Source organism: Triticum dicoccoides, chromosome 7A, assembly GCF_002162155.2.
Source record: "Triticum dicoccoides isolate Atlit2015 ecotype Zavitan chromosome 7A, WEW_v2.0, whole genome shotgun sequence".
Lineage (NCBI taxonomy): Eukaryota > Viridiplantae > Streptophyta > Magnoliopsida > Poales > Poaceae > Triticum > Triticum dicoccoides.
This window is the reverse complement of record NC_041392.1, coordinates 671,519,993-671,535,928: the sequence shown is the minus strand read 5'-3', so window position 1 is coordinate 671,535,928 and position 15,936 is coordinate 671,519,993.

Sequence of the window (15,936 nt, the reverse complement as noted above, 5' to 3'; positions counted from 1 at the left end):
GTACCGGTTCGTGGCACGAACCGGGACTAAAGGTCTCAACCCCATTAGTCCCGGTTCGTGCCTCAAACCGGGACTAAAGGTCTAATCTTTAGTCCCGCTTTGAGGCACGAACCGGGACCAATGGTTGTGGGCCAGGAGCGAGGCCCATTGGTCCCGGTTCATCCCACCAACCGGCACCAAAAGGTCCAGATGAACCGGGACCAATGGCCCACGTGGCCCGGCCGGCCCCCTGGGCTCACGAACCGGGACCAATGCCCCCATTGGTCCCGGTTCTGGACTGAACCGGGACTAATGGGCTGACCCGGCTTGGACCAAAGCCCTGTTTTCTACTAGTGTAAATTTGACATGCAAGCTCAAGAACAGGGTCACCTAAGCAGCAAAAATATGCAATGAATAGAGCACTAGAACAAAAACTAATTGGACCATTGGAGGAGTCACATACCAAGGAACAATCCCCCAAAGCAGTTTTGTGAGAGGTGCTTTGAGCAAGGAGATCGAAAATGTTAACAAAATGATCTTGGACTGGGGTTTGAGCTGGTTAGTGGTGTTTGTGGGAGGAAGAAGGAGTGTGTGGTAGCTGGAATAAGTGGAGGGGAGCCCCGTGGGCCCACGAGGCAGGGGGTGCCCCAGGGTAGTAGGGCACGCCCTCCATCCTCGTGGCCAGGTGCTTGCTCCCCCTGATGTGTTCTCAGTGCCAAATATTCCAAAAAATCATATTTAATTTTCAGGGCATTTGGAGAACTTTTATTTTCGGGGTATTTTTTATTGCATGGATAGTTCAGAAAATAGACAGAAATTACTATTTTTGCTTTATTTAATATAAATAACAGAAAGTAAAAAGAGGGTACAGAGAGTTGTGTTTTCTAAATTCGTCCATCTCATGCTCATCAAAAGGAATCCACTAACAAGGTTGATCAGGTCTTGTTAACAAACTCATCCCGAATAACATGGGACCGGAGAATTTTCGAATAACACTAGGTTACCTCAACGAGGATATGCACATCCCCAACAATAAGAATATCATATTTCTTCTTGACAGTAGGAAGAGGAAATTCAAAACCTCCAAAAATAATCGATGGAATTTTTCCAATAGAGTTTATACTATGAACTTGAGGTTGTTTCCTTGGAAAGTGAACCGTATGCTCATTGCCATTAACATGAAAAGTGACATTGCCTTTGGTGCAATCAATAGCAGCCCCTGCAGTATCCAAAAAGGGTCTTCCAAGAATAATATACATACTATCATCCTCGGGAATATCAAGAATAACAAAGTCCGTTAAAATAGTAATGTTTACAACCACAACAGGCACATCCTCAAAAATACCGACAGGTATAGTAGTTGATTTGTCAGCCATTTGCAAAGATATTTCAGTAGGTGTCAACTTATTCAAATCAAGTCTACGATATAAAGAGAGAGGCATAACACTAACACCGGCTCCGAGATCACATAAAGCAGTTTTAACATAGTTTCTTTTAATGGAGCATGGTATAGTTGGTACTCCTGGATCTCCTAGTTTCTTAGGTATTCCACCTTTAAAGTATAATTAGCAAGCATGGTGGAAATTTCAGCTTCCGATATCTTTCTTTTATTAGTAACAATTTCTTTCATATACTTAGCATAAGGATTCATTTTAAGCATATCGGTCAAACGCATACGCAAGAAGAGAGGTCTAATCATTTCAGCAAAGCGCTCAAAATCCTCATCGTCCTTTTTCTTGGACGGTTTAGGAGGAAAAGGCATGGGTTTCTGAACCCATGGTTCTCTTTCTTTACCGTGCTTCTTAGCAACAAAGTCTCTCTTATCATAACGTTGATTCTTTGATTGTGGGTTATCAAGATCAACAGCAGGTTCAATCTCTACTTTATTGTCATTACTAGGTTGAGCATCAATATGAACATCATCATTAACATTATTACTAGGTTCATGTTCATTACCAGATTGTGTTTCAGCATCAAAAATAGAGATATCATTAGGATTCTCAGGTGTGTCAACAACAGGTTCACTAGAAGCATGCAAAGTCCTATCATTTTTCTTTTTCTTCTTTTTAGAAGGACTAGGTACATCAATAATATTTCTCCGAGAATCTTGCTCAATTCTCTTAAGATGGCCCTAAGGATACAAAGGTTCCTGAGTCATTTTACCACCTCTAGTCATAACTCTAACAACATTATCATATTTCTTATTATTTTATTCATTGAGCAAATCATTCTGAGTTTTAAGTACTTGTTATACTTGAGTGGTAACCATTGAAGCATGTTTGCTAATAAGTTTTAGTTCACCTTTAACATTAGCAATACAATCACCCAAGTGTTCAAGCATATCAGCATTATGTTTTAATTCTCTACCAAAATAAGCATTGAAGTTTTCTTGCTTAACCATAAAGTCATCAAACTCATCCAAGTATTGGCTAGCAAACTTAGTAAATGGGATTTCAGCTTTATCATATCTATAGAGAGAATTTACCTCTACTACCTGTGTCGGGTTATCAAGACCATGTGTTTCTTCAATAGGTAATGGATTAAGATCATGCATTTCTTCAACATGTGGTAAATTAAGACCATGTATTTCTTCAAAAGGAGGTAAATTCTTAACATCTTCAGCTTTAATACCTTTTTCTTTCATAGATTTCTTTGCCTCTTGCATATCTTTTGGACTGAGAAATAGAATACCCCTCTTCTTTGGAGTTGGCTTAGGAGTTAGTTTAGGAATTGTATCAGGAATTGGCTCAGGAAGTGTCCAATTATTTCATTAGTCAACATATTATTCAATAGAATTTCAGCTTCATCTGGTGTTCTTTCCCTGAAAACACAACCAGCACAACTATCCAGGTGGTCTCTGGAAGCATCGGTTAGTCCATTATAAAAGATATCAAGTATTTTGTTTTTCTTAAGAGGATGATCAGGCAAAGCATTAAGTAATTGGAGAAGCCTCCCCCAAGCTTGTGGGAGACTCTCTTCTTCAATTTGCACAAAATTATATATTTCCCTTAAAGCAGCTTGTTTCTTATGAGCGGGAAAATATTTAGCAGAGAAGTAATAAATCATGTCCTGGGGACTACACACACAACCAGGATCAAGAGAATTAAACCATATCTTAGCATCACTGATACGTCTCCAACGTATCTATAATTTTTGATTGCTCCATGCTATATTATCTACTGTTTTGGACTATATTGGGCTTTATTTTCCACTTTTATATTATTTTTGGGACTAACCTATTAACTGGAGGCCCAGCCCAGAATTGTTGTTTTTGCCTATTTCAGTGTTTCGTAGAAACGGAATATCAAACGGAGTCCAAACGGAATAAAATCTTTGGGAACGTGATTTTCTCATCGAACGTGATCCAGGAGACTTGGACCCTGCTCCAAGGAACAAAAGAGGCGGTCACGAGGGTGGGGGCACGCCCCCTGCCTCGTGGGTCCCTCGTTGCTCCTCCGGCGTACTTCTTCCTCCTATATATACACACGTACCCCCAAACGATCAGCACAGGAGCCAAAAACCTAATTCCACTGCCGCAACTTTCTGTATCACCGCGATCCCATCTTGGGGCCTGTTCTGGAGCTCCGTCGGAAGAGGGCCGTCATCACGGAGGGCTTCTACATCATCATAGCCCCTCCGATGAATATTGAGTAGTTTACCTCAGACCTTCGGGTCCATAGTTAGTAGCTAGATGGCTTCTTCTCTCTCTTTGAATCTCAATACAAAGTTTGCCCCCTCGCTTATGGAGATCTATTCGAGGTATTCTTCTTTTTGCGGTGTGTTTGTTGAGACCGATGAATTGTGGGTTTATGATCAAGTCTATCTATGAATAATATTTGAATCTTCTCTGAATTCTTTTATGTATGATTGGTTATCTTTGCAAGTCTCTTTGAATTATCCGTTTGCTTTGGCCAACTAGATTGGTAGTTCTTGCCATGGGAGAAGTGCTTAGCTTTTGGTTCGATCTTGCGTTGTCCTTACCCAGTGACAGAATGGGCAGCAAGGCACGTATTGTATCGTTGCCATCGAGGATAACAAGATGGGGTTTATTTCATATTGCATGAATTTATCTCTCTACATCATGTCATCTTGCTTAAGGTGTTACTCTGTTTTTAACTTAATACTCTAGATGCATCCTGGATAGCGATCGATGAGTGGAGTAATAGTAGTAGATGCAGAATCGTTTCGATCTACTTGTCATGGACGTGATGCCTATATACATGATCAAGCCTAGATATTCTCATAACTATGCTCAATTCTGTCAATTGCTCAACAGTAATTTGTTCACCCACCGTAGAATACTTATGCTCTTGAGAGAAGCCACTAGTGAAACCTATGGCCCCCGGGTCTATACTCATCATATCAATCTCCATCACTTTAATCTTGCTTTGCTTTTTTACTTTGCCTTTACTTTTTACTTTGCATCTTTATACCAAAAATATTGTATCTATCAGATCTCACTCTCGTAAGTGACCGTGAAGGGATTGACAACCCCTAATCGCGTTGGTTGCGAGTAGCTATCACTTTGTGCAGGTACGAGGGACTTGAGCGTGGCCTCCTACTGGATTGATACCTTGGTTCTCAAAAACTGAGGGAAATACTTACGCTACTCTGCTGCATCATCCCTTCCTCTTCAGGGAAAACCAACACAAGCTCAAGACGTAGCAAGAAGGATTTCTGGCGCCGTTGCCAGGGAGCCTACGCAAAAAGTCAACATACCAAGTGCCCATCACAATCCCTATCTCTCGCATTACATTATTTGCCATTTGCCTCTCGTTTTCCTCTCCCTCCAATTCACGCTTGCCATTTTATTCGCCCTCTCTCTCTATCCTCCCTCTCCTTCCCATTTGCCTCTTGTTTGCTTGTCGCCATGGCTAGTCCTCTTTCTTCTCCGTGGTCTCCCGAGAGTGAAGTTCTAAATTTTAAACAAAGGGAGGGGAAAATCTAAAAGATGCTTGGTATAGAATTTGCAATGCTCAGAATAGATCTACCAGAAAGCAATCTACCTTAGTTCTTCTCTGCAATTTTTATGTAGGTGTTAATCCTTGGTATAGATATATCCTCGATACCATTACCGGAGGGAACTTCTTGGGTAGCCATACTTTTGATTCTTATAATGCTATTCTAAATTTATTTGGCTCACCACCTCTTTTGGTTAATGGAACCATGTTAACTTTGGAGCATGTTATGCAAAGACTTGAAATTATTGAAAATAAAGTTGCTACTATTGAATCAGTTGAAAATCTAGATAAAAAGATCCACAATCAAATTACTCAATATGGATCTAAGGTAGGAATGACTTTGAAAAATATTAAGGAAAAGGAACTCGTAGTTAATGAGAAGATAAACCTAGATTCTACTAGAATTGATAAACTTGAGGGTATAATTACAAACTTGGGAACATTTTTCTTCCGTAAAGAATAATCCAAGTCCTCCTACTAAAATTGCCAAGCTTATGTATGTTCCTAAAAATAAGGGTGAATCATCTAGTAAGGAAACTGCGGATCTTAAATCTATAAGTATTCATCCCAATCTTTTTGCTATCATTAAGGAACCATTTATTACAAATGAATTTTTCGATCTTATGCCTAAAAGTTTGATTATTAATAAAAAGAAAGAAATTCCTAAAGATGGTAGATGCCTAATTGAAGAATTGCCTACCAAAGATGGCAATACCTAGATCTATCCTCGCTTTTATGCCTAGCTAGGGGCGTTAAACGATAGCGCTTGTTGGGAGGCAACCCAATTTTATTTTTATTCCTTGCTTTTTGCTCCTGCTTAGTAATAAATAAATTATTTAGCCTCTGTTTTGGTTGTGTTTTTTGTGTTTAATTAGTGTTTGTTCCAAGTAGAACCGTTGGGAAGACTTGGGGAAAGTCTTGTTAAACTTGCTGTAAAAAACAGAAACTTTAGCGCTCATGAGAACTGCTGTCATTTTTATTTGAAGGGTGATATTTAGTTAATTCTTTTTGAAGATGATTAATAGATAAATTCCTCACGTCCATAAATTTATTTTAGAATTTTTTGGGTTCCAGATCTTGCGCTAGCTACAGATTACTACAGACTGTTCTGTTTTTGACAGATTCTATTTTTCGTGTGTTGTTTGCTTATTTTGATGAATCTATGGCTAGTAAAATAGTTTATAATCCATAGAGAAGTTGGAATACAGTAGTTTTAACACCAATATAAATAAAGAATGAGTTCATTACAGTACCTTGAACTGGTCTTTTGTTTTCTTTCGCTAACGGAGCTCACGAGTTTTCTATTTTGAATTTTGTGTTGTGAAGTTTTCAAGTTTTGGGTGAATTCTTTTGATGGATCATGGAACAAGGAGTGGCAATAGCCTAAGCTTGGGGATGACCATGGAACCCCCAAGATAATCCAAGGACACCAAAAAGTCAAAGCTTGGTGATGCCCCGGAAGGCATCCCCTCTTTCGTCCACTTCCATTGGTAATTTACTTGGAGCTATATTTTTATTCACCAACATGATATGTGTTTTGCTTGGAGAGTCTTGTATTATTTTTGTCTTTGTGTCTTAGTATTCCACAATCATCCTTGATGTACACACCTTTTGAGAGATCCATACATGAATTAAAATTTGATAGAATACTCTATGTGCTTCACTTATATCTTTTGAGCTAAGTAGTTTTGCTCTATGTGCTTCACTTATATATTTTGAGCTATGTAATTTTGCTCGATGTGCTTCACTTATATCTTTTGAGCTAGATAATTTTGCTCTATGTGCTTCACTTATATCTTTTGAGCGTTATAATTTTGCTCTATGTGCTTCACTTAGATCTTTTAGAGCACACTGGTGGATTCGTTTTAAAGAAACTATTGATCTCTCATGCTTCACTTAAATTATTTTGAGAGTCTCTTAATAGCATGGTAATTTCCTTAATAATAATATGCTTGGTATTCAAGATTTGTGAAACTTTCTTTTGAGTGTGTTGAATACTAAGAAAAGATTGAAGCATGATAATTGTTATGAGATATGGAGGTGATAATATTAAAGTCATGCTTGTTGAGTAGTTGTGAATTTAAAGAATACTTGTGTTAAGGTTTGTGATTCCCGTAGCATGCACGTATGGTGAACCGTTATGTGATGAAGTCGGAGCATCATTTATTTATTGATTGTCTTCCTTATGAGTGGCAGTCGGGGACGAGCGATGGTCTTTTCCTACAAATCTATCCCCCTAGGAGCATGCGCGTAATACTTTGCTTTGATAACTTCTAGATTTTTGCAATAAGTATATGAGTTCTTTATGACTAATGTTGAGTCCATGGATTATATGCACTCTCACCCTTCCACCTTTGCTAGCCTCTCTAATACCGCGCACCGTTCGCCGGTATCATACACCTACCATATACCTTCCTCAAAACAGCCACCATACCTACCTATTATGGCATTTCCATAGCCATTCCGAGATATATTGCCATGCAACTTTCCACCGTTCCGTTTATTATGACACACTCCATCATTGTCATATTGCATATCCCGGTACACCGCCGGATGCATTCACATAGAGTCATATTTTGTTCTAAGTATCGAGTTGTAATTGTTGAGTTATAAGAAAAATAAAAGTGTGATGATCATCATTATTAGAGCATTGTCCCAGTGAGGAAAGAATGATGGAGACTATGATTCCCCCATAAGTCGGGATGAGACTCAGGACGAAAAAAAAGAGGGCAAAGAAGCCCAAATAAAAAGAGGCCATAAAAAAGGAGAAAAGGCCCAAAAAATATATATATAAATAAAAAATGAGAGAAAAAGAGAGAAGGGACAATGTTACTATCCTTTTACCACACTTGTGCTTCAAAGTAGCACCATGATCTTCATAGTACAGAGTCTCTCATGTTATCACTTTCATATACTACTGGGAATTTTTCAATATAGAACTTGGCTTGTATATTCCAATGATGGGCTTCCTCAAATTGCCCTAGGTCTTCATGAGAAAGCAAGTTGGATGCACACCCAATTAGTTTCTTTTTGAGCTTTTATATACTTATAGCTCTAGTGCATCCGTTGCATGGCAATCCCTACTCACTGACATTGATATCTATTGATGGGCATCTCCAGAGCCCGTTGATACGCCTAGTTGACGTGAGACTATCTTCCCCTCCTTTTTGTCTTCTCCACAACCACCATTTTATTCCACCTATAGTGCTATATCCATGGCTCACGCTCATGTATTGTGTGAAGATTGAAAAAGTTTTGAAAAAGTTAGAGTATGAAACAATTGCTTGGCTTGTCATCGGGGTTGTGCATGATTTAAATACTTTGCGTGGTGAAGATGGAGCATAGCCAGACCATATGATTTTGTAGGGATAACTTTCTTTGGGCATGTTATTTTGAGAAGACATAATTGCTTTGTTAGTATGCTTGAAGTATTATTATTTTTATGTCAATATAAACTTTTGTCTTGAATATTTCTAATCTTAATATTCATACCACAATTAATAAGATTTGCCTTGAAATTATGCCAAGTAGCACTCCGCATCAAAAATTCTCTTTTTATCATTTACCTACTCGAGGACGAGCAGGAATTAAGCTTGGGGATGCCTGATACATCTCCAACGTATCTATAATTTTTGATTGCTCCATGCTATATTATCTACTGTTTTGGACTATATTGGGCTTTATTTTCCACTTTTATATTATTTTTGGGACTAACCTATTTACCGGAGGCCCAGCCCAGAATTGCTGTTTTTTTGCCTATTTCAGTGTTTCGAAGAAACGGAATATCAAACGGAGTCCAAACAGAATAAAATCTTCGGGAACGTGACTTTCTCACCGAACGTGATCCAGGAGACTTGGACCCAGCTCCAAGGAACAAAAGATGCGGTCACGAGGGTGGGGGCACGCCCCCCTGCCTCATGGGCCCCTCGTTGCTCCTCCGGCGTACTTCTTCCTCCTATATATACACACGTACCCCCAAACGATCAGAACAGGAGCCAAAAACCTAATTCCACCGCCGCAACTTTCTGTATCCATGAGATCCCATCTTGGGGCCTGTTCCGGAGCTCCGCCGGAAGAGGGCCGTCATCACGGAGGGCTTCTACATCATCATAGCCCCTCTGATGAAGTGTGAGTAGTTTACCTCAGACCTTCGGGTCCATAGTTAGTAGCTAGATGGCTTCTTCTCTCTCTTTGAATCTCAATACAAAGTTCTCCCCCTCTCTCGTGGAGATCTATTCGATGTAATCTTCTTTTTGCGGTGTGCTTGTTGAGACCAATGAATTGTGGTTTTATGATCAAGTCTACCTATGAATAATATTTGAATCTTCTCTGAATTCTTTTATGTATGATTGGTTATCTTTGCAAGTCTCTTCGAATTATCCATTTGGTTTGGCCAACTAGATTGGTAGTTCTTGCCATGGGAGAAGTGCTTAGCTTTGGGTTCAATCTTGTGGTGTCCTTACCCAGTGACAGAAGGGGCAGCAAGGCATGTATTGTATCGTTGCCATCGAGGATAACAAGATGGGGTTTATTTCATATTGCATGAATTTATCTCCCTACATCATGTCATCTTGCTTAAGGCGTTACTCTATTTTTAACTTAATACTCTAGATGCATGCTGGATAGCAGTCGATGAGTGGAGTAATAGTAGTAGATGCAGAATCGTTTCGATCTACTTGTCACGGACGTGATGCCTATATACATGATCATGCCTAGATATTCTCATAACTATGCTCAATTCTGTCAATTGCTCAACAGTAATTTGTTCACCCACTGTAGAATACTTATGCTCTTGAGAGAAGCCACTAGTGAAACCTATGGCCCCCGGGTCTATTCTCATCATATCAATCTCCATCACTTTAATCTTGCTTTGCTTTTTTACTTTGCATCTTTATACCAAAAATATTATATCTATCAGATCTCACTCTCGTAAGTGACCGTGAAGGGATTGACAACCCCTAATCGCGTTGGTTGCGAGTAGCTATCACTTTGTGCAGGTACGAGGGACTTGAGCGTGGCCTCCTACTGGATTGATACCTTGGTTCTCAAAAACTGAGGGAAATACTTATGCTACTCTGCTGCATCATCCCTTCCTCTTCGGGGAAAACCAACACAAGCTCAAGACGTAGCAATCACCCTTTAATGAGAACGGAAATATCTTAAGGATATAATAGTAGTGAGTTTTCTCATATTTAGTGAATAGGGTGGCTATATCATTTAATTTAGTAAGATGTGCCACAACAGTTTCAGATTCATAGCCATAGAAAGGATCAGATTCAACTAAAGTAATTATATCAGGGTCGACAGAGAAATCATAATCCTTATCAGTAACAAAGATAGGTGAAGTAGCATACGCAGGATCATATTTCATTCTAGCATTCAAAGTTTTTGTTTCAGCTTAGCTAATAATTTCTTAAGATCACTCCTATCATTGCAAGCAAGAAAATCTCTAGCAGTTTCTTCATCCAAAACATAGCCCTCAGGCACAACAGGTAATTCATATCTAGGGGGAGAGTCTTCATCATCACTTTCATCAATATTATCAGTTTCAATAATTTCATTCTCTCTAGCCCTAGCAAGTTGTTCATCAAGAAATTCACCAAAGTGGCACAGTAGTATCAAGCATAGAAGTAGTTTCATCATAAGTATCATGCATAGCAAAAGTGGCATCATCAATAACATGCGACATATCAGAATTAATAGCAGAAGCAAGTATTGGTGTCGCAAGCTTACTCAAAACAGAAGGTGAATCAACTGCAGAGCTAGATGGCAGTTCCTTACCTCCCCTCGTAGTTGAGGGATAAATTTTTGTTTTAGCATCTTTCATGTTCTTCATAATGATAAGCAGATATAAATCCCAAGTGACTCAAAGAATAGAGCCATGCTCCCCGGCAATGGCGCCAAAAAATAGTCTTGATAACCCACAAGTATAGGGGATCACAACAATTTTCGAGGGTAGAGTAGTCAACCCAAATTTATTGATTCGACACAAGGGGAGCCAAAGAATATTCTCAAGTATTAGTAGCTGAGTTGTCAATTCAACCACACCCGGAAATTTAATATCTGCAGCAAAGTGTTTAGTAGCAAAGTAATATGATAGTAGTGGTAACGATAGCAAAAGTAATATTGTTGGTGTTTTGTAGTGATGATAACAATAGCAACGGAAAAGTAAATAAGCGAAGAACAATATATAGAAAGCTCGTAGGCAATGGATCGGTGATGGAGAATTATGCTAGATGCGGTTCATCATGCAACAGTCATAACGTAGGGTGACACAGAACTAGCTCCAGTTCATCAATGTAATGTAGGCATGTATTCCGAATATAGTCATACATGCTTATGGAAAAGAACTTGCATGACATCTTTTGTCCTGCCCTCCCGTGGAAGCGGGGTCCTAGCGGAAACTAAGGGATATTAAGGCCTCCTTTTAATAGAGTACCGGACCAAAGCATTAACACATAGTGAATACATGAACTCCTCAAACTACGGTCATGCCGGTAAGTATCTCGATTATTGTCACTTCAGGGTTAACGGATCATAACACATAGTACGTGACTATAGACTTGCAAGATAGGATCAAGAACTCTCATATATTGATTAAAACATAGTAGGTTCAGATCTGAAATCATGGCACTCGGGCCCTAGTGACAAGCATTAAGCATAGCAAAGTCATAGCAACATCAATCTCAGAACATAGTGGATACTAGGGATCAAACCCTAACAAAACTAACTCGATTACATGATAAATCTCATCCAACCCATCACCGTCCAGCAAGCCTACGATGGAATTACTCACGCACGGCGGTGAGCATCATGAAATTGGTGATGGAGGATGGTTGATGATGACGATGGCGATGGATTCCCCTCTCCGGAGCCCCAAACGGACTCCAGATCAGCCCTCCCGAGAGATTTTAGGGCTTGGCGGCGCTCTGTATCATAAAATGCGATGAATCCTTCTTCTCTGGTTTTTTCTCCCCAAAAGTGAATATATGGAGTCCAGGTTGACGTCAGTGGAGCGTTAGGGGGCCCATGAGGCAGGGGACGCAACGAGGGGGGCAGGCGCGCCCCCACCCTTGTGGATAGGTTGGACACCCCTGACGTGGTTCTTCCTTCCAATATTCATTATATGTTCCAGAATAATGTTCCTGAAAACAGCGTCAGTCCGGGTTAGTTCCATTCAAATCATGCAAGTTAGAGTCCAAAACAATGACAAAAGTGTTTGGAAAAGTAGATACGATGGAGACGTATCAACCCGGGACGGCAATAGTTCAATACATATTTGACAAGATGAATGCATAGTTTCTAAATTACTCGATGGAAACGGATGTGCAGATAGTGGGTGAGAACAAGCGCAAGTACAAGTACAAGTTCCCACCCAAGGTTGATGAATGGTTGGAATTTCAATCACGGAAGGCGGACTCACAAGAAGCTATACTATATGACAACGAAGAGTGGAAGTACGAAGTGAAAGAGCCAGGAGGAACCACAAACGATGGCCGCCAACAGGGAGGTCGGGCTTTCAAGGTCTCGTTAACACGGTGTGATTGCTCTTGCGGGAGGCCATTGTTGCTTCATCTCCCATGATCACACATGTATACCGCCAGTCATGTTAGGAATGTGGACGTCACACTACTAGGAAAAGGCTTGCTAGTGGCGCACCTGTTTTGGCTACTAATGGCGCACTACAGGTGCGCCACTAGCATCACGCCATTAGTACACTGGTATACTAATGGCGCACCACGCAGTGCGCCGTTAGTATATCGTATATCCCATGGTGCGCCATTACTATCTGGCTTAGTAATGGCGCACCACATAGAAGTGCGCCATTACTAACAAATTTTTTTCAATTTTTTTAGATTTTTTTCAAATTTTTCTTAATCTCGAGTCACTATGGCTTAATCTCAATTCAAATCGCACTCTGTGGTCAAACTTCCCGAAAGGTCACCCATCCTCACACTACTCCAGCCCGAGCATGCTTAACTTCGCAGTTCTATCCAACCCTAGCACCAGCTCACTTCACAGGCACTTGTTGAAATATATATCATATCAATCCTATTAAACCTTGTTGATGTCTAGGACTTTGTTCATGTTCATGAGTGTGATGAAATTTTGAAAAAATATTTCAAACTTTCCGTTCATATTACGTATCATATTTTGAAAAAAAAAATCCAAATTTTTTTTCGAAACCAATTTTTTTCTGTTACTAGTGGCGCACCTAGCAAATGGTGCGCCACTAGTAAGTTTGAATTTTTTTTCCATTTTCCCCCTCTAGATCTTAAAAGCCCCGTATCTTTCGTTTTGTTAGGTTTTTGGGGATTTTGAAGATGTTGAGCAAGGTTCCCCCAGTTCAATTCGTATGTAACTAATCGAGTAGATGATTTTTCATATAAAAAACTTTTTAATCCGAGTTCGTATGCAAAAGTTATGCCCATTTTAATAAATTCCAGAGAGATTTTGCAAATAAAGTCGAAATTCATATTTGTAAATTTCCCAACAACTAGACCACATATCACATGTGAAACTTATTTTCTTTTATTTTTTGACATTTCCATCATTTTCTTTTAATTTTCTAAAAACTGAAAAGGCGGTCCACCGGGGGGGTGCATTTAGCACCAGGGTTACTAATGGCGCACCTGATGTGTGGTGCGCCATTAGTAGTTTTAAAAAAATAATTTTTTTCTTGCTAGTAATGGCGCAACAGTGGACAGTGCGCCATTACTAGTTAAAATTAGTAATGGCGCACTGTCCACTGGTGCGCCATTACTAACAATTTTTTATTTTTTTCCAAAACTACTAGTGACGCACGGTGGGTGTGGTGCGCCATTACTATGTCAACTAGTAATGGTGCACTATCCCATGGTGCGCCATTACTAACAATTTGTTTTTTCAAAACTACTAATGGCGCACCACACACCAGGTGCGCCATTAGTAATATATTACTAATGGCGCACATGTATCTGGTGCGCCACTGCTATATAGCAGTGGCGCACCACATACACGATGCGCCATTAATGTCCATATCATCTATAGGCCTTTTCCTAGTAGTGTCAATCACCCCCTCACCGTGAGGGAGTCAGAGTTCTCAATCACGTCAAGAAAACATGGGCTCCCCGCTTTCACCCATACCTTGACCAATCACAATAGCCTGGTACCATGGAGTTGAACTATGGCCGAATCTAGAGTTGAAGGTTGTTAATCGGGGTAGATGCAAGACAAAGCGTCTTAGAGGCGACATGGATGGATGGGGCCATGGTGGCCGACACGAATCAAGCAACGACCAATTCCAAGAGCCTCATGAGAGCTCCCGTCATGGGGAATGCAATGGTCATGGCCACAGCAAAAGAAAATGTACCAAACCAAGAAAAAGGTCCAAGAAAAATGATGCAAGCACAAGCCAACAAGGAGCTACACAAGGTAGCCAACCAATTGGTAGCCAACAAGTGCCAACCCAACCAAGTGGTAGCCAACAAGTGCCAAGCCAACCAAGTGGTAGCCAACCAAGTGGTAGCCAAAGAGGATATAGGCAACAAAGAGGGAGGCAACTAGGACTTACAAGAGGCCGTGGTGGTGGTCTAGGACATGGTGGTGGTAGAGCCTATGGTGGTGGTCTTGGCCTTGGTGATGGTCTTGGTCTTGGCCTTGGTGGTGGTCAAGGGCAAGGTCATTATAGAGGAATGTTTGGATACGTGGATGGACCATTTCCGTGTGTTGCTCACTAGCTATAATGTTTCATATGTTCTTGTTTTTCATATGTTCTTGTTGTCCTTATTCACTAATATGTTACAATGTACATGTTCTTCCATTTGCTCTTATTGTCAGTACTAACTATTATGTTTCACTCATTGTAGGTATTGTGGCTTCTCAACCCAACAAACCAACAATGAAGGGAGTGGAGGAGAAGGATGGCGAAGGTGAGATAGCGGGATGGTGGGATAAGGCTGCGAAGAAGCTGAGAGAGGAGGATGCAGCCGCACTAAAGAAGGAGAAGGAAGAGGAGCTCGAAGAGAAGAGGAAGGAACGAGAGAGAGCAGATTATGAGTGTCACGCTAGGGAGCATGCATTGAAGAGGAAATGTGAGGAGGCACAGAATAAGTGTCTCAAGGATTTTCAAGAAAGAACCTTGAAACTTTGGGCATTCGAAGCTGAAAAAGAGAGGGAGAATAACATATTCATGGAGAGGGTGGTTAAGGAGGCTCACCGCTTAAGGAAAAGGGAGGAGGAAGAGGAAGAAGAAGGGAAAGGGGCCTTGCTCTACACAATAGAGCTATGCCATCTTCACTTTGCTTGTGGAGTATGATTGTGTTATCCTCTAAACTATGCTTTTCGATTTGGTCATGAACTACTATGTGTCATGAACTACTATGTATTTTGGACTCCTCCTCGATTTGGTTGTGAACTACTATGTGTCATGATGTATTATGTATTTCCTCCTCGATTTGGTTGTATGAACTACTCCTCAAGTTGAAGTACTATGTGTTATGAACTACTATGTGTCGTGAAGTATTTTGTGCATATGTTGTCTGCTTGGTATCAATCCTACTGCACATCATCACACTACTATGTGTGCATATGCTATCTTCACAGTTCTGTGTTCGCCAAAAAAATTGCTAAGTCCAAGTGCAACGCCCCCAAGATAGGCGCCACACTAGCCTGTATCTCGCTGCAGTTTCTGTTGCTCCCTGGATAGCTCTTCCTAGGCGTGCAACGCCTCCGAGATAGGCGCCACACCATACAGAGCAACAGAATGTTTGCACCCAATTTGCGGGGCAAAAAATTGTCAAGTGTTGGTGTGGCGCCTAGCACTGAGGCGCCACACTATAGAGTGCAACGCCTAGCTCTGGGGTGTTGCACAATAGAGTGTGGCACCTCAGAGCTAGGCGCCACACTAGGTTGTATCTGGCTGTAGTTTCTGTTGCTATCTAGATAGCTCTACCCAAGCGTGCAACGCCTCAGAGCTAGGCCTTGCACTGCACCATGTGGCGCCTAGCTCGGTGGC